This window comes from Lepisosteus platostomus, unplaced genomic scaffold (genome assembly GCF_059453375.1).
Source record: "Lepisosteus platostomus isolate fLepPlt1 unplaced genomic scaffold, fLepPlt1.hap1 Scaffold_32_H1, whole genome shotgun sequence".
NCBI classification, from domain to species: Eukaryota; Metazoa; Chordata; class Actinopteri; order Semionotiformes; family Lepisosteidae; genus Lepisosteus; species Lepisosteus platostomus.
Genome location: NW_028291660.1, coordinates 1,161,149 through 1,173,963, shown reverse-complemented (window position 1 = coordinate 1,173,963; position 12,815 = coordinate 1,161,149). Strand labels below are relative to the sequence as shown.

The 12,815-nt window shown below is 55.8% G+C and overlaps 7 non-coding genes and 3 pseudogenes across 7 annotated transcripts; 5 read left to right on the top strand and 5 right to left on the bottom strand.

The window, feature by feature from the left end:
• The first annotated feature begins 466 nt into the window (after window positions 1–466).
• Window positions 467–585, top strand: LOC148634674 (5S ribosomal RNA; annotated as a pseudogene).
• Window positions 586–1,221: 636 nt separating this feature from the next.
• LOC148634673 (U1 spliceosomal RNA) lies at window positions 1,222–1,385 on the bottom strand. The gene has a single exon (XR_015933628.1). It is a non-coding gene; the product is annotated as a U1 spliceosomal RNA (small nuclear RNA).
• Window positions 1,386–3,194: 1,809 nt separating this feature from the next.
• Window positions 3,195–3,313, top strand: LOC148634672 (5S ribosomal RNA; annotated as a pseudogene).
• A 636-nt stretch (window positions 3,314–3,949) lies between these two features.
• Window positions 3,950–4,113, bottom strand: LOC148634671 (U1 spliceosomal RNA). The gene has a single exon (XR_015933621.1). It is a non-coding gene; the product is annotated as a U1 spliceosomal RNA (small nuclear RNA).
• Window positions 4,114–5,921: 1,808 nt separating this feature from the next.
• Window positions 5,922–6,040, top strand: LOC148634670 (5S ribosomal RNA; annotated as a pseudogene).
• A 636-nt stretch (window positions 6,041–6,676) lies between these two features.
• LOC148634669 (U1 spliceosomal RNA) lies at window positions 6,677–6,840 on the bottom strand. The gene has a single exon (XR_015933610.1). It is a non-coding gene; the product is annotated as a U1 spliceosomal RNA (small nuclear RNA).
• A 2,620-nt stretch (window positions 6,841–9,460) lies between these two features.
• Window positions 9,461–9,532, bottom strand: trnah-gug (transfer RNA histidin (anticodon GUG)). Its single transcript has one exon. It is a non-coding gene; the product is annotated as a tRNA-His (tRNA).
• Window positions 9,533–9,733: 201 nt separating this feature from the next.
• trnae-uuc (transfer RNA glutamic acid (anticodon UUC)) lies at window positions 9,734–9,805 on the top strand. Its single transcript has one exon. It is a non-coding gene; the product is annotated as a tRNA-Glu (tRNA).
• A 1,145-nt stretch (window positions 9,806–10,950) lies between these two features.
• Window positions 10,951–11,022, bottom strand: trnad-guc (transfer RNA aspartic acid (anticodon GUC)). The gene has a single exon. It is a non-coding gene; the product is annotated as a tRNA-Asp (tRNA).
• A 1,199-nt stretch (window positions 11,023–12,221) lies between these two features.
• On the top strand, window positions 12,222–12,294 carry trnav-aac (transfer RNA valine (anticodon AAC)). The gene has a single exon. It is a non-coding gene; the product is annotated as a tRNA-Val (tRNA).
• Window positions 12,295–12,815: the final 521 nt, after the last annotated feature.

Genomic DNA, 12,815 nt, shown 5'->3' with positions numbered 1-12,815 from the left:
AGAAAAGAGAGTGCTGGGTCTTCGAAGGAGAACTCTAAGATACCTCAATCGTATATGTATAGCACTACAAAAAAATCGATGGCAACTAAAGGGAAAAGTGAAGCAGCTGCAGGGGCAGCAACAGGGCGGAGGCGCCGCGCGCCCGGCCGACGTGTTGGACCGGTGCGCTTTACGTGCTGAAATAAACACGCGAAAGCCCCGAAATGTTTCCAGAGTGCTGTGCACTGGAGGTTTTTGTCTGGTGAAGACTTGCCTGGTGCTCCTCCGTGCAGATTGTTTGTCCTCCTCCAGTGCGGGACGAGCCAACACAAGGGAGCGCATTCGCCAACATCCAGGCACGCAATGCGATTTGGAAAGCAGCTCCTTTCCAAAGAGTTGCACACGAACGATCCTTCAGTCCCGCTCGGGGGGCACGGAACCCCCGCCACACATAGCTTCAAGTAGCGAGTCAGGCGCCAGGGCTTTCGCTTACGGCCACACCACCCTTAACACGCCTGATCTCGTCTGATCTTGGAAGCTAAGCAGCGTAAGGCCTGGTTAGTACTTGGATGGGAGGCTGCCTGGGAATACCAGGTGCTGTAAGCTTTTGCTCTCCCGGCCAGCAGGGGTCGCCGTTGGTGCCGTAGGCTTTGGGAGGAAAACCTGCAGGATGGAAAGGTGATCTATAGCCTCATCTCTAGAGATGTTTTGTTGCTGTGGCATGTGTGTGACCCATATTCAAAAAAAAAAACCCGTCTGTAAAACGAATATCGAAGCTGCCTCTAAATCTGCAAATGAAGATGAGTCGATAAACCACTCGTTTTTCGTATAACTAGACATTTATTCATTTGTTACCGATTTCATTCATTGAGCACGGATACAATAGAGGTACAGCCATTCACTGTTTGACATGTCTGCACTGGTACAGAACCGAGCAATCAGAAAACGGGTGAAACTGTCTTTAGACTCAGCATACAGTACCGAGGCCCCCCATGACCAAATAAAGGCTAACCTCGATAATCAGCCTAAAGAACGCAGACTACAGCAAAACGACCGACTTTGAAAAGGGAATGAACGTCCGGAAGGAGTAGTGGAACTAGCTTGAGATGCTTCTCCGGACCCCTAACTAAAAGCCAGCGAGAACCAGCAGCGGCGTCCACTCCTGTCGAACCGGGATCCTTCCGCAGCCACGCAGCTCGTGGTGTCCTAACCCTCCTGTATCTGATTTTGGACCAAGCACATCAGGGGAGAGCGCGAACGCAGTCCCCCACTACCAGAAATTATGCAGTCGAGATTCCCACATTTGGGGAATTCGCAGGGGTCAGCACAGCCGGAGTGCAATGGCCGAGCCTCGCCCTGGGTGAACCTCCTTCTTGATCAAGGTATCTCCCCTGCCAGGTAAGTATGAGTTAAACAGGCCCCTGCAAGCGGCCCGCACCCACAGCACAAATCGCGCAGCCTAGGCCACCTCCTCGCCCCGCACGCCACCGCCTCCTGCTGGGCCCACTCTTTCACACACTCACACGCCACACTAACACTCAAAAGTGTGGGCAAAACGAGAAAACGAGCGCGCCGTTTCCTACACATCTGCAGTCGCCGTTGCGCATTCGCAGCATGTCCCGGGATGCAATTCGGCCTCATTTGCATAACTCCAGACCGGCAGATCGCCACGCAAGCTCGCGACGTGCGCCTGCCACACACCGAACAAACCTTTTCAGCAATTTCCAAAAAAACGGGCCTGCTCGCCTGCCCACAAGGCTCCGTCTCTTACCTGCTCTCCAGAGCCTGCTGCCTTCTGTGCTTTTCTCTCGGCACCGCTGCAGTGCACACAACTCCTGCAGCGGGAGGGGGGGAGAAAGTTCCCGCGCTCCGCCGCAGGGAAGGCTCGCTCCGTGCGCACACGTCCTTTCGATGCCAGTCCAACAAGTGCTCCGCATTAGCTGCGTCGGGGCTCCGGCGTGTCGCACCTCACCTCACCTCGCACTGCCCCCTCCTTGAATGTCTGCCGCTGGGCATGCCCCGCTCTCCTCCGCCTTATCTTATCGCGTGTGAGCACCGACAATGGCCACAATGCCGGGGAATGGCACCTGTAAAGTGTTAATTGGTGCACAGGAACAGCCCGTCTCGTCTCGGGGGGGCAGGCTTCAGAGACAATACAGCAAACACAGCGGGGCGGGGGAAGAAGACGACACCACACATGCGGGTACATTCAGCTCCGGCGGGAACGAGACATTTGTCGGTCTTTTCAAGTGCCGAGAGCCGAGCAATCCTTCACTTGTATCGTTTCTCCCCGGTGACTAGATCTGGCCCTGCGACTCTCGACTGGGCTCACCCCCGGGGCAGCCCAGCAGGTGTGAGCCTGGCCGGCACCCGGGTGGGAGATTCCACCCCGGAAAAGCTCCGGTTGCTGCTGCTCCTGCAAGAGGTGTGACTGGGACCAGTAGGGAGCGCTCACCCTGCGGGCTGTGTGGCTCTCTTACGCCCCAGCCTCCTGATGGCGACACTCTGCTGCACAAACAGGCGCCGTCCTTCGGGGGAGGCGTCAAACCGAGGTCCCGACCCTCCTTGGCCATTAGGAAACCCCAGGGCGTCTCTCAAAAAGAGACGCCAGGGTTGTCCCTCTGGTGTTAGTGCTCCCCTTTACCCATCAGTCGGGGTCTCCTCCTAATCCCCGTCTCACCTGTAACAATCAATGACGAGGCCCCCCTGTCCGTGAGATTTAGTACTCGCGCAAGAGACCGGGGGCAGAGCGCGAACGCGGTCCCCCGCCCCCCACAAAGTGCGCGCTCCGGGTTCCCTCTCGGGGCTCTGCAACACAGCGGAAGGGCAGCGAGAAGGAGCCTCTTGCTCTGACGCCGCAAGGCCACAAGAGGGCGGAGGCGCCGCGCGCCCGGCCGACGTGTTGGACCGGTGCGCTTTACGTGCTGAAATAAACACGCAAAAGCCCCGAAATGTTTCCAGAGTGCTGTGCACTGGAGGTTTTTGTCTGGTGAAGACTTGCCTGGTGCTCCTCCGTGCAGATTGTTTGTCCTCCTCCAGTGCGGGACGAGCCAACACAAGGGAGCGCATTCACCAACATCCAGGCACGCAATGCGATTTGGAAAGCAGCTCCTTTCCAAAGAGTTGCACACGAACGATCCTTCAGTCCCGCTCGGGGGGGCACGGAACCCCCGCCACACACAGCTTCAAGTAGCGAGTCAGGCGCTGGGGCTTTCGCTTACGGCCACACCACCCTGAATACGCCTGATCTCGTCTGATCTTGGAAGCTAAGCAGCGTAAGGCCTGGTTAGTACTTGGATGGGAGACTGCCTGGGAATACCAGGTGCTGTAAGCTTTTGCTCTCCCGGCCAGCAGGGGTCGCCGTTGGTGCCGTAGGCTTTGGGAGGAAAACCTGCAGGATGGAAAGGTGATCTATAGCCTCATCTCTAGAGATGTTTTGTTGCTGTGGCATGTGTGTGACCCATATTCAAAAAAAAAAACCCGTCTGTAAAACGAATATCGAAGCTGCCTCTAAATCTGAAAATGAAGATGAGTCGATAAACCACTCGTTTTTCGTATAACTAGACATTTATTCATTTGTTACCGATTTCATTCATTGAGCACGGATACAATAGAGGTACAGCCATTCACTGTTTGACATGTCTGCACTGGTACAGAACCGAGCAATCAGAAAACGGGTGAAACTGTCTTTAGACTCAGCATACAGTACCGAGGCCCCCCATGACCAAATAAAGGCTAACCTCGATAATCAGCCTAAAGAACGCAGACTACAGCAAAACGACCGACTTTGAAAAGGGAATGAACGTCCGGAAGGAGTAGTGGAACTAGCTTGAGATGCTTCTCCGGACCCCTAACTAAAAGCCAGCGAGAACCAGCAGCGGCGTCCACTCCTGTCGAACCGGGATCCTTCCGCAGCCACGCAGCTCGTGGTGTCCTAACCCTCCTGTATCTGATTTTGGACCAAGCACATCAGGGGAGAGCGCGAACGCAGTCCCCCACTACCAGAAATTATGCAGTCGAGATTCCCACATTTGGGGAATTCGCAGGGGTCAGCACAGCCGGAGTGCAATGGCCGAGCCTCGCCCTGGGTGAACCTCCTTCTTGATCAAGGTATCTCCCCTGCCAGGTAAGTATGAGTTAAACAGGCCCCTGCAAGCGGCCCGCACCCACAGCACAAATCGCGCAGCCTAGGCCACCTCCTCGCCCCGCACGCCACCGCCTCCTGCTGGGCCCACTCTTTCACACACTCACACGCCACACTAACACTCAAAAGTGTGGGCAAAACGAGAAAACGAGCGCGCCGTTTCCTACACATCTGCAGTCGCCGTTGCGCATTCGCAGCATGTCCCGGGATGCAATTCGGCCTCATTTGCATAACTCCAGACCGGCAGATCGCCACGCAAGCTCGCGACGTGCGCCTGCCACACACCGAACAAACCTTTTCAGCAATTTCCCAAAAAACGGGCCTGCTCGCCTGCCCACAAGGCTCCGTCTCTTACCTGCTCTCCAGAGCCTGCTGCCTTCTGTGCTTTTCTCTCGGCACCGCTGCAGTGCACACAACTCCTGCAGCGGGAGGGGGGGAGAAAGTTCCCGCGCTCCGCCGCAGGGAAGGCTCGCTCCGTGCGCACACGTCCTTTCGATGCCAGTCCAACAAGTGCTCCGCATTAGCTGCGTCGGGGCTCCGGCGTGTCGCACCTCACCTCACCTCGCACTGCCCCCTCCTTGAATGTCTGCCGCTGGGCATGCCCCGCTCTCCTCCGCCTTATCTTATCGCGTGTGAGCACCGACAATGGCCACAATGCCGGGGAATGGCACCTGTAAAGTGTTAATTGGTGCACAGGAACAGCCCGTCTCGTCTCGGGGGGGCAGGCTTCAGAGACAATACAGCAAACACAGCGGGGCGGGGGAAGAAGACGACACCACACATGCGGGTACATTCAGCTCCGGCGGGAACGAGACATTTGTCGGTCTTTTCAAGTGCCGAGAGCCGAGCAATCCTTCACTTGTATCGTTTCTCCCCGGTGACTAGATCTGGCCCTGCGACTCTCGACTGGGCTCACCCCCGGGGCAGCCCAGCAGGTGTGAGCCTGGCCGGCACCCGGGTGGGAGATTCCACCCCGGAAAAGCTCCGGTTGCTGCTGCTCCTGCAAGAGGTGTGACTGGGACCAGTAGGGAGCGCTCACCCTGCGGGCTGTGTGGCTCTCTTACGCCCCAGCCTCCTGATGGCGACACTCTGCTGCACAAACAGGCGCCGTCCTTCGGGGGAGGCGTCAAACCGAGGTCCCGACCCTCCTTGGCCATTAGGAAACCCCAGGGCGTCTCTCAAAAAGAGACGCCAGGGTTGTCCCTCTGGTGTTAGTGCTCCCCTTTACCCATCAGTCGGGGTCTCCTCCTAATCCCCGTCTCACCTGTAACAATCAATGACGAGGCCCCCCTGTCCGTGAGATTTAGTACTCGCGCAAGAGACCGGGGGCAGAGCGCGAACGCGGTCCCCCGCCCCCCACAAAGTGCGCGCTCCGGGTTCCCTCTCGGGGCCCTGCAACACAGCGGAAGGGCAGCGAGAAGGAGCCTCTTGCTCTGACGCCGCAAGGCCACAAGAGGGCGGAGGCGCCGCGCGCCCGGCCGACGTGTTGGACCGGTGCGCTTTACGTGCTGAAATAAACACGCAAAAGCCCCGAAATGTTTCCAGAGTGCTGTGCACTGGAGGTTTTTGTCTGGTGAAGACTTGCCTGGTGCTCCTCCGTGCAGATTGTTTGTCCTCCTCCAGTGCGGGACGAGCCAACACAAGGGAGCGCATTCACCAACATCCAGGCACGCAATGCGATTTGGAAAGCAGCTCCTTTCCAAAGAGTTGCACACGAACGATCCTTCAGTCCCGCTCGGGGGGCACGGAACCCCCGCCACACACAGCTTCAAGTAGCGAGTCAGGCGCTGGGGCTTTCGCTTACGGCCACACCACCCTGAATACGCCTGATCTCGTCTGATCTTGGAAGCTAAACAGCATCGGGCCTGGTTAGTACTTGGATGGGAGACTGCCTGGGAATACCAGGTGCTGTAAACTTTTGCTCTCCCGGCCAGCAGGGGTCGCCGTTGGTGCCGTAGGCTTTGGGAGGAAAACCTGCAGGATGGAAAGGTGATCTATAGCCTCATCTCTAGAGATGTTTTGTTGCTGTGGCATGTGTGTGACCCATATTCAAAAAAAAAAACCCGTCTGTAAAACGAATATCGAAGCTGCCTCTAAATCTGCAAATTAAGATGAGTCGATAAACCACTCGTTTTTCGTATAACTAGACATATATTCATTTGCTACCGATTTCATTCATTGAGCACGGATACAATAGAGGTACAGCCATTCACTGTTTGACATGTCTGCACTGGTACAGAACCGAGCAATCAGAAAACGGGTGAAACTGTCTTTAGACTCAGCATACAGTACCGAGGCCCCCCATGACCAAATAAAGGCTAACCTCGATAATCAGCCTAAAGAACGCAGACTACAGCAAAACGACTGACTTTGAAAAGGGAATGAACGTCCGGAAGGAGTAGTGGAACTAGCTTGAGATGCTTCTCCGGACCCCTAACTAAAAGCCAGCGAGAACCAGCAGCGGCGTCCACTCCTGTCGAACCGGGATCCTTCCGCAGCCACGCAGCTCGTGGTGTCCTAACCTTCCTGTATCTGATTTTGGACCAAGCACATCAGGGGAGAGCGCGAACGCAGTCCCCCACTACCAGAAATTATGCAGTCGAGATTCCCACATTTGGGGAATTCGCAGGGGTCAGCACAGCCGGAGTGCAATGGCCGAGCCTCGCCCTGGGTGAACCTCCTTCTTGATCAAGGTATCTCCCCTGCCAGGTAAGTATGAGTTAAACAGGCCCCTGCAAGCGGCCCGCACCCACAGCACAAATCGCGCAGCCTAGGCCACCTCCTCGCCCCGCACGCCACCGCCTCCTGCTGGGCCCACTCTTTCACACACTCACACGCCACACTAACACTCAAAAGTGTGGGCAAAACGAGAAAACGAGCGCGCCGTTTCCTACACATCTGCAGTCGCCGTTGCGCATTCGCAGCATGTCCCGGGATGCAATTCGGCCTCATTTGCATAACTCCAGACCGGCAGATCGCCACGCAAGCTCGCGACGTGCGCCTGCCACACACCGAACAAACCTTTTCAGCAATTTCCAAAAAAACGGGCCTGCTCGCCTGCCCACAAGGCTCCGTCTCTTACCTGCTCTCCAGAGCCTGCTGCCTTCTGTGCTTTTCTCTCGGCACCGCTGCAGTGCACACAACTCCTGCAGCGGGAGGGGGGGAGAAATTTCCCGCACTCCGCCGCAGGGAAGGCTCGCTCCGTGCGCACACGTCCTTTCGATGCCAGTCCAACAAGTGCTCCGCATTAGCTGCGTCGGGGCTCCGGCGTGTCGCACCTCACCTCACCTCGCACTGCCCCCTCCTTGAATGTCTGCCGCTGGGCATGCCCCGCTCTCCTCCGCCTTATCTTATCGCGTGTGAGCACCGACAATGGCCACAATGCCGGGGAATGGCACCTGTAAAGTGTTAATTGGGGCACAGGAACAGCCCGTCTCGTCTCGGGGGGGGCGGCTTCAGAGACAATACAGCAAACACAGCGGGGCGGGGAAAGAAGACGACACCACACATGCGGGTACATTCAGCTCCGGCGGGAACGAGACATTTGTCGGTCTTTTCAAGTACCGAGAGCCGAGCAATCCTTCACTTGTATCGTTTCTCCCCGGTGACTAGATCTGGCCCTGCGACTCTCGACTGGGCTCACCCCCGGGGCAGCCCAGCAGGTGTGAGCCTGGCCAGCACCCGGATGGGAGATTCCACCCCGGAAAAGCTCCGGTTGCTGCTGCTCCTGCAAGAGGTGTGACTGGGACCAGTAGGGAGCGCTCACCCTGCGGGCTGTGTGGCTCTCTTACGCCCCAGCCTCCTGATGGCGACACTCTGCTGCACCAAAAGGCGCCGTCCTTCGGGGGAGGAGTCAAACCGAGGTCCCGACCCTCCTTGGCCATTAGGAAACCCCAGGGCGTCTCTCAAAAAGAGACGCCGGGGGTGTCCCTCTGGTGTTAGTGCTCCCCTTTACCCATCAGTCGGGGTCTCCTCCTAATCCCCGTCTCACCTGTAACAATCAATGACGAGGCCCCCCTGTCCGTGAGATTTAGTACTCGCGCAAGAGACCGGGGGCAGAGCGCGAACGCGGTCCCCCGCCCCCCACAAAGTGCGCGCTCCGGACTAATGACTGAACGAGCCTGGTGAATACTCATCACGTGGCACAATGAGAGCGTGCAGTCAGTTGTCCAAGGCAGCAACCTCATTGCTCGTTCAAAAGAACACGTACTGAAAACTCATCACCACTATGTCGTAAATGAGCACCGCGATCGCTTGTTGTCATGCGGCCTTACTTGGGAAATGCAGAAGCAAAAACTGCCCTCTCTCAGCCACCGAAACGTGTGCGGCTCGCCTTGCACTCTCTGCGCCTCGCATATTTATGGAGCTGTCTGCTCTTCTTTCTGTTGAAGTACGCAAGTTACGGGGCGTACTGCACACTATGATGTGCTCAATGACAGCTTTCAAAATTTGAAAACTATGAGCTTCATTGCTCAAGTCGAACGAATGTGGTTGTTACGCAATTGATGATCAAACGCACATATTCTAACGATGCGTGAGAGTATGTTCTAAAGGTCCCTGGCTCGATCCCGGGTTTCGGCATTTTGTTTCATCGCGCCCTTTGTTTCTCTCTCCAGCGCCCTCTGCCTAAAGTGACGCGTCCCTTTCTCAGCCCGAAACGCAAGCGAGACACCAGCAACAGTCCCTACAGGTTTCCGTAGTGTAGCGGCTATCACGTTTGCCTAACACGCGAAAGGTCCCCGGTTCGAGACTGGGTGCAAAGAGCTTCTTCTTGCACGCTCCTGCACTTCACAGAGGTCTTGAACCACCAGTCATTTGTTCCCAATGTATTTCCGGTGCCTTCATGCACTCTTGTACCAAACACATGTTTTTTCTGTACCTGGAGCCGATCATTTGCAATTGGGCTGTGCCGACAGACCAAGACGAGCTCTGTCGGCTCAAAAGCAGCGCAACACCTGCGAGAACAACAGAAAGATTAGCATCCAGCGGGGGCTTCTTAGTGAGCCCAAGATCTAATCAAGAATCGACTCCAGAAACAGGGCTTGGCGCATTGTTCCATACTCCGACCACTCTTGGTGTAAACAGGTCCCTCCTGGTCTCTGCATGAAATGCACTTTCCTGCGTTTGCTTTGGTGTAACTGGCTTCCCATGCATGGGCGAATGTGAAGAAGATCCTTAGTAAGTCATTGAAGAAACCCGAGAAGAGGTCGGAGTGGTCTCTGTCGTTCATCAACGATCCAGTCAGGCAGTACTCCTCTGTAAAGCGCCGTTCGTTCACATCAATTGGCTTTTTTTTGCCTTCATTCGTGCAAGTAGTAAAAGCAGACGCCCCTATTCTGCCGTGACCCGGATTCGAACCGGGGTTGTTGCGGCCACAACGCAAAGTACTGACCACTATACGATCACGGCGAGTTACCGATACACACGTGGCAGGGCGGAAAAGGCTGTGCTCTCTTCGTGTGACATAATTCGGGAAAGTCCTGACGTTGCATTTCAACTGAGCCCCAGTATACATCGACCCTTCGACACTCTGAGTGACAACTCTCTTGCGTGTTTTCTCATATTTATGTAGTTTGCTTGCATGATGCCCGGAACAGCAGGGTTGTGCACTCCCATATGGTCTAGCGGTTAGGATTCCTGGTTTTCACCCAGGCGGCCCGGGTTCGACTCCCGGTATGGGAACGTGTCAATTTTGCCTCCTGCTTTCCAAAAGATCAGCACTGTGTACGAAGGAGCCGCATTAAAACTACTCAACGTGCAAAACGTGCGAGAAGAGGGGGCGCTTGTTTCCAGCCGAAACTTCTCGCGTGTGAGACGAGCTGACCATCGCTGCAGGAGGTGGGAGGGTCACTCTGGTAGACAGGGCTGACCTTCAGCAATAGGATTTATACTCTCCAAGATGATATTTGCACTTTCTGGAGAGGCGATTTTCTCCACTTCAGTAGCCCGATTTCGTCGATTGCGTGGAGAGGGCTGTAGAATGTGGCGCCGTCTTTCCTGCTCCGTCCATGACAGGCATGCTGGTCTCTGGAGAGAGAGCATGGTCCATCAGCGCACCCCAATAAAGGCACTGGAAGCAGCTGAATCGCAGTGGCGAAGCTCAGCGCTCGGCCGCTGGGCACATCTGACCACAGTTTCCGTAGTGTAGTGGTTATCACGTTCGCCTCACACGCGAAAGATCCCTGGATCGAAACCGGGCGGAAACAGACCAGACTTCTTCTGTCGCCACGCACAAAAGGGGATTGGGGATTCGCCTAGTGCTGTGATCGAACAGACCCACTCACCTCTTAGTGTGGCGGGATCTGCACAGTGCATGTCGCAGCGCATCCTGCTTTCACTTCAATGCGCGTCCTGATGTACCCCGGTCTCCCGCGTGACAGGTGGGGACAGGTGACAGGTCCTATACTAACGAGGAAGACATCACTCTCTCCGACCCCCGGCATCGTGTCCCGACCCACCGTGCTGGAAGCCGACTCGTGCTGTGATTCCTTTACGGAGCAGAAATGACATCCGAGGAGCCGAGAGATCATTTCAGCATTTCGCGTCTGAACGGAAAACACAAACGACCAACTCGGAATGATTTGCCTTTGACGCTTATCAAAGCGTTCTTTGTGCATCGAACAGACCCACTCACCTCTTAGTGTGGCGGGATCTGCACAGTGCATGTCGCAGCGCTCCCTGCTTTCACTTCAATGTGCTTCCTGATGTCGAGTCGTGTGCCGTGCGGAGGCTCTGAAAGCGAGAGCAATGAAAAGGTGCACAACGCTGTGTTAGAAAACAGAGAAATGAAAGGCAGTCCTTTCTCTAAGGAGGTAAAAGAAAAGCTACTCCCCATCGGGGAATCGAACCCCGGTCTCCCGCGTGACAGGCGGGGATACTTGCCACTATACTAACGAGGAAGACATCACACGCTCCGACCCCCGGCATCGTGTCCCGACCCAGCGTGCTGGAAGGCGACGCGTGCTGTGATTCCTTTACGGAGCAGAAATGACAACCGAGGAGCCGAGAGATCATTTCAGCATTTCGCGTCTGAACGGAAAACACAAACGACCAACTCGGAATGACTTGCTTTGGACGCTTTTTTTAAAGCGTTCTTTGTGCACGACAACTGCGCCGCCTAGCAGATACAAATGGGTTGTACAACTTTGAAGTAGCAAATGGAAGAGGGCTAAGCCTCCTCTCTTTTAGCCCAGGTTCGATCTGTCTCCCAGAATCACCAGGGCGCACGCACACACACACACCCGTGCCGTTGAAGTACTCTGCTTCATTTCTAAGGGCAACTCAACATTCACTCCTACCCCGAGTGCAGAAAAGACAGCGTCTGCAGCAACAGCAGCTCAGGTCTCTGCACAGGAGCTAAGCTGCCCCCATCTCCTCTGCTCTGCGGCTCCTACGGAGTGGAGTCCTGCCTGGAGCTGTGTTTGCAGGCGGCGGCTCCCCGCACCCTGTCTGTGCGTCGTGTCCAAGAGCTCCTGGGAGGAAGAGAGAGCCCTCCGACTCGGGGGCTTTTCCACGGTCTGTGTGAGGAGGGGCGGGTGTGTCCAGCAGCTTATCGAGCGGAAGCCTGGGGCGGCGGAGAGCTGTGATCGTGCAGACCTTGAGGTGTCACCTCTTTGTCTGCTTTCCCGCCCTCCCTCCGCCCAAGCTCTGCTCCAAAGTAGCCCGGCAACCCCTCACACCTGCACGTGTCACAACCTAAGGTGTGGTCATGAGACACCCATGGGGTGTTGTTCTGTTCTTGCTAATTGTTTCCTGCCCGTCGCAGGCAGGAGTCCATGCGAGGAAGATGCGCTGGACAGAGCTCAGAGGGCGCACCTGGGTGGCTTTCCTTCTGAGTGACGTTCCTGCAACACTCTCACGCTACTCTTGGTGCACTCATGCCGCAACACAGGAAGGCTGGAGCAGGTGGCTGTGGGCTCTGTGCACCGCCGAAAATAGCTCAGCTGGGAGAGCGTTAGACTGAAGATCTAAAGATCCCGGGTTTCGGTGTTTTGTTTCATCGCGCCCTTTGTTCCTCTCTCCAGCGCCCCCTGCCTAAAGTGACGCGTCCCTTTCTCAGCCCGAAACGCAAGCGAGACACCAGCAGCAGTCCCTGCAGGTTTCCGTGGTGTAGCGGCTATCACGTTCGCCTAACACGCGAAAGGTCCCCGGTTCGAGACCGGGCGGAAACAGCCTCGTTTTGCACGCTCCTGTACTTCACAGAGGTATTGAGCGACCGGTCATTTGTTCCCAATGTATTTCCGGTGCCTTCATGCACTCTTGTACCAAACGCACGTTCCTTCTGTATGCGGAGCCGATCATTTGCAATTGGGCTGTGCCGACAGATCAGGACGAGCTCTGTCGGCTCAAAAGCAGCGCAGGACCTGCAAGAACAACAGAAAGATTAGCATCCAGCGGGGGCTTCTTAGTGAGCCCAAGATCTCATCAAGAATCGGCTCCAGCAACAGGGCTGGGCGCATTGTTCCATTCTCCGACCACTCTCGGTGTAAACAAGTACCTCCTGGTCTCTGCTTGAATTGCACTTTCCTGCGTTTGCTTTGGTGTAACTGGCTTCCCCTGCATGGGCGAATGTGAAGAAGATCCTTAGTAAGTCATTGAAGAAACCCGAGAAGAGGTCGGAGTGGTCTCTGTCGTTCATCAACGATCCAGTCAGGCAGTACTCCTCTGTAAAGCGCCGTTCGTTCACATCAAT